Source organism: Macaca nemestrina, chromosome 17 (genome assembly GCF_043159975.1).
Source record: "Macaca nemestrina isolate mMacNem1 chromosome 17, mMacNem.hap1, whole genome shotgun sequence".
NCBI lineage: Eukaryota > Metazoa > Chordata > Mammalia > Primates > Cercopithecidae > Macaca > Macaca nemestrina.
The window spans coordinates 21226952-21232099 of NC_092141.1; the positions used below are offsets into that span (position 1 = coordinate 21226952).

Sequence of the window (5148 nt, forward strand, 5' to 3'; positions counted from 1 at the left end):
CAGGGGGCTTCCCTGGGACTTGGCGACCGTCCTGTGCGGTCGGACGCGCAGGCAAATCCCGGGTCGGCTGCGCCTGGCGTGCACGGAGCCCTCCTACTCCCGTCCTACACCGCTTTTCCGTTTATCTGCAGCGTAAAAGCCAGCGTTATGGCCGGGCGCGGTGGCTCAAGCCTGTAATCCCAGCACTTTGGGAGGCCGAGACGGGCGGATCATGAGGTCAGTAGATCGAGACCATCCTGGCTGACACGGTGAAACCCCGTCTCTACTAAAAAATACAAAAAACTAGCCGGGCGAGGTGGCAGGCGCCTGTAGTCCCAGATACTCGGGAGGCTGAGGCAGGAGAATGGCGTGAACCCGGGATGTGGAGCTTGCAGTGAGCCGAGATCTGGCCACTGCACTCCAGCCTGGGTGGCAGAGCTAGACTCCGTCTCAAAAAAAAAAAAAAAAAAAAAAAAAAAAAAAGCCAGCGTTACTTTGTTTTTGTTTCAACTGCTTTTCCAGTGCCACGGGATTTCAGGCAAAGTGCCTTGGACGGTAGACATGCCTATTCTTCTCGTTTCCTTATTCCTGGAATGTGCTCACGTATCGTCCGGCCACGCAGGGACCCGGGACGCTCAGCCCTTTCTGCGCCCTCGCCCTCTCCAGGGCGGCACCTGGTGAGGAGGGCGGCCCAACACTGCAAGCCTGATCCCGGGGGCTGACCTCTGGACGGTCTCAGGGACTGACCAGGGATGCAGCCGCGGGAGGGGGGAGCCGAGCGGGGAGAGGATCGAGGGAGGGGCGCGGGGTGTGCTCTTGGGGCGGGGCGGGGCCGGTGTCGGGAGGGACTGGGAGGGGCGGCCCTAAGGGAGTGGCTGGGCTTCCTGGCTGCCTGGACACGGGTGCTTTTTTCTTTGCTAACGCCCTGGATGCCACCAGCCCAGTTTGCTCATGTCGCCGGCAGCTCCACTATGGTTCCGTTATTTTCTGAGAGATTTTCCCTTCCCTTCTCTTTTTGCCCTAGACCAGAACTGTAAGCAGACGCCGCCAGCACCCCGGAAGACGGGCTATGGTTCTCCGGCCACCTCCTGCCCGTTTCTCATTAAAGCTTGAGAAGGAGGAGGGTGGTTGTGTCCCAGGAGCTGGGCTGGCACCCTCAGTGAGGTTGCGGGGCTCTCCTGGAGAACACAAACCATTCCTCAGGACATCAGCAGCAGGCAAGACCCCAGATGGTCCCATCAAGACAAAGACAAGCCACTCCGGAATCTTGTCTGAATGCAGACAGATGGGAGCGTCTCTCAGGCCAGGAGTGCCAGCCGTGTCGTCACCTAGCCCACATGGTGACTGCTGCTTTGGCCTTGGTGACAGCCTGTCCTGCTCTTGGCAGGCCTCCTGGGGGATGAGGTTTATGAAGATTCCAGTGTATACGTACCTCCTCCTGCTTCCTGACAGTGCTCAACTCAGAGCCAGCCCCCTCTCCCCTTAGTCCACCCCTGGCCAGCTGGCACACAAACACAGCCTGTGGCAAGGCTCTTTCTAGCCTCTCACTATACCCTCCGCAGCGCCATGGCACATTCTTGCAGAATGGAACAGTAAATCCAGTTGTAGTTTAACAACAGGTGTGTCTCTGGTAGGCACACTAGGCAGCAGCTCATTGGCCTGTATTTAAAATATGAACGTGTGCATGACTGCAAAGGCATAGATCCTCACTTTCTGCAAACTGGAATTGCTGTTCTCAAAGTTTAAAACCACATTTGCAATACATGAGATCCACAGCCTGAGTGGAAGGAGACACATGCAGGGGGTGGGCTGGGCCTGGGGGCCAGGCGACCCTTGGGCAGAGAATGTGGGAGCATGGAGAGGGTGTGTGGGGCAGGAAGGGTCACGGAGTGCTTTGAGCAAAGAGTGTGTGATCCTGTCTGCCCTTGGTGCCGTCCACTAGGGCTGGTCAGCGAGGCCGAGTCCATCATGGTGATGGGGACACGTGACAAAACTAGAAGCCTTGGGGGAGCTGGGCGAAGGGAGCAGGCACCCATGATGCTGCCGCTGCAGTTTTCTATAAGTTCTTTAATTATTTCAAATTAAAATATTTTAAAATGACCATGTCCCTAAAGGAGGGATAATAGTAAGCCACGCGATAGAGATTAGCCTGTACTCAGACCCACTTCAGCTCCAGCTGCGAAGCTTCTGCTCTCCGATTCCAGAGCCTGGTGGTGTTACGGAGGCCCCCGTGGATGTTACAGCGATGTGGATGTTATGCTACAGACATCATGGTAATGACACTTTGGAGTCTCGGGTGATTTCCCCGTGCTGTGCAGGCGGCAGGATTTTCGATTTCCCTTTTCCCACATGAGCCCTTCCCCTACCGGGCATCGAGACTGAGCACCCTTTGCCCCAGGCTGGAAGTCACAGAGAAGGCCATCTACCTGTGTTTCTCCCTCCCACAGAGCTTCCCTGCCTCTGGTGATCACCTGGGTCCCTCTCAAAGACCACAGAGGCTGCTCTCAGGTCTAACTTTCCGTCTTGGTTGTGCTGCCTACAGTGAGTTTCACACTTGCATGTTTCAGGCAGATAGATGATTGCAAAGAGTGTGGGGATACCCTGGGTGGCTCTTTCCCCTCTGGGATTCTTCTTCTTCCTTCCTTCTTTCTTCTTCTTCCCCCTCTTCTCCCTCCCCTCCCCTCCCTTCCTCTCTTTCTCTCCCTCCCTTCCCTCTCCTCTCCCTCCCTCCCCCTCCCCTCTCCCTCCCTTCCCCTCCCGTTTCCCTCCCTTCCTCTCCCCCTCTCCTTCCCTTCTGTCACCCAAGCCGGAGTGCAGTAGCAAAATGACAGCTCACTGCAGCCTTGAACTCCTGGCCTCAAGTGATCCACCCACCTCAGCCTCCTGAGTAGCTGGGACTACAGGTGTGCACCACTACTCCCGGTTACATTTTTATTTTTTGTAGAGATGGAACCTTGCTATGTTGCCCAGGGTGAACTCAACCCCTCTGGGATTCTACTGGGGAGTTACAGTGTCTCTGGGGCACAAGGGATTGACTTGATCACGACTGCCATTTCTCAGATGGCGACCCAGGTGCTTGAGAAGCTCATGCCTTTCCGGGCCCATCTCAGAGGCAGCAGGGATGATCATCAAGGGTCTTCCTTGTGACTGATGGGGAGCAACCATTCAGGGGCCCTGGTGGGGTGCCTGGCAGGGCACAGCCTGCCACACCATTCCAAAGGTTCAGACTGTGACCTGCACACTGCAGGTGTCCCTTGTCCATCCCTGCAGGGAAGAGCATGGCCATCTCCGTTAGGCAGTGCCTTGGGTGTCCAGATGGCTCCTGGGGTGACACTGCAGGTCTGAGAGGACTTGGATTGGAGAAAGGAACTGGAGGGATGGAGCAAGATTGGGCTCACAGGCTCAGCATCCCCAGTGAGCTGTGGTGACATGAGCCCAAGTGGGAATAGGTGTGTCTGCCTCTGTGGGGTCCCAAGTTGGTGCCTGGGGAGGGCAGGGCTGAGGGATTGCTGGGAGGTGAGTGTTGAGAGGCCTAGGAGGCCACGTCCATGAAAGGGGCTGAATACCTGGGGCGGGGGCTGGGTCTGAGGGGAGGGGAGTAGGTATAACTGGGGGAGCTGGTGGGAGGACTCCAGCCCAGCTGCTCAGGGGAGCCCTGAGTCACTTTGAGGGTGTGAGGAGAGTGGAGGAAGTGGACGGCCCTGGTGCCCCAGGTGAGGGATGGGCTGCAGGGGGCCAGCCTTGTGAAGGACAGACTCAATTTGGAGGTGAGCTCGGGAGCATGCAGGTGAGGACCCAAGAGACCAGGGGGATGCTGGGGCAGGTGGGGCAGAGAGACCGAAGACTGAGGCCGAGCAGGACCTAGGGGAGAGGAGAGAGGGTGTAGGGAGGAAAAAGAGGGCAGCGTCACCAACTCATCAACTAAAGGATGATTGGGGCAGGCCAGGAGCTAAGCAGGCGGTGGGGTGATGGGGGAGATGCAGCCCCCACAGGGCAGCGGGGCCCTGGGCACTGGTTTATGTGTGAACAGGTGGCCAAGTCCTCTAGAGGCATGGGAAGTAAACATGAAACCCACAACTGCACACGTGTCATCCCTTGTTCTTGTCATGGCGTTAATCTCCAAGTGGCTTTGTTCTTCCCCAGGCGCAGAATGAAGCAACCCAGGTCATCGCTGTCCTGGAGCCGCCCCCGCCTACTTTGTCTTTTCTTCTTGGCCAGTATTTATGCCTGACATACACTGGTTAATTTACATGTAGGTCCGTATGTTTATTGCGGCACTATTCACAATAGCAAAGACTTGGAACCAACCCTAATATCCATCAATAATAGACTGGATTAAGAAAATGTGGCACATATACACCATGGAATACTCTGCAGCCATAAAAAAGGATGAATTCATGTCCTTTGCAGGGACATTGAAGCTAGAAACCATCGTTCTCAGCAAATTATCACAAGGACAGAAAACCAAACACCGCATGATCTCACTCATAAGTGGGAATTGAACAATGAGAACACTTGGAGGCAGGGTGGGGAAAGTCACACACCCAGGGCCTCTGGGGGAGGGGGTGGGGGGCTGGGGGAGGGTTAGCATTAGGAGAAATACCTAATGTAAATGACGAGTTGATGGGTGCAGCAAGCCAACATGGCACATGTATACCTATGTAACACACCTGCACGTTAAAAAAATTTACGTGTAGGTTAAGCCAGGGGTGTGAACTCTGGCCCTGTCCTGCCCCGAGCGACTGCTAGATCCTGGGCTGGATCCCCTCCCGCAGGCGCCTGGCCCCGCCCCTCCCCGCAGGCGCCTGGCCCCGCCCCTGGCCGGGTCCCGCCCACATCCGGAGGCTCAGGGCAGGACGCGGGCTGTTCCCGGGTTAGTCAGCAGGGGGCGCGCGGGTTGCTCTGGCCCCGCGGCTCCCGCTGAAATCAGCACAGCAGCAGGGAGGGTGACACTGCCCCCGATGCAGGTCAAACTACTAACAAATGATGTGGCCGGAGAATACTATACTTGACAGCACGATGACGAACACGTCAGTATAAAATGAGATCATGAAGTATGGTGTGCCCAGCTCTGCGGTTAGTTCACAGTGTTTTACAGAGCGTCGTTTCCAAATGCTCAGGGAACACCAGCTACCTATAATAACACGTGACACGCCCCTTCGTCAACAC

The 5148-nt window shown here is 56.3% G+C and overlaps 1 long non-coding RNA gene across 1 annotated transcript; it reads left to right on the plus strand.

Annotated features, from left to right (window-relative positions):
- Window positions 1-224: 224 nt before the first annotated feature.
- LOC139359474 (uncharacterized) lies at window positions 225-4516 on the plus strand. Its single transcript, XR_011615505.1, has 3 exons — window positions 225-656; window positions 1004-2520; window positions 4123-4516. It is a non-coding gene; the product is annotated as an uncharacterized lncRNA (long non-coding RNA).
- The last annotated feature ends 632 nt before the right edge of the window (window positions 4517-5148 follow it).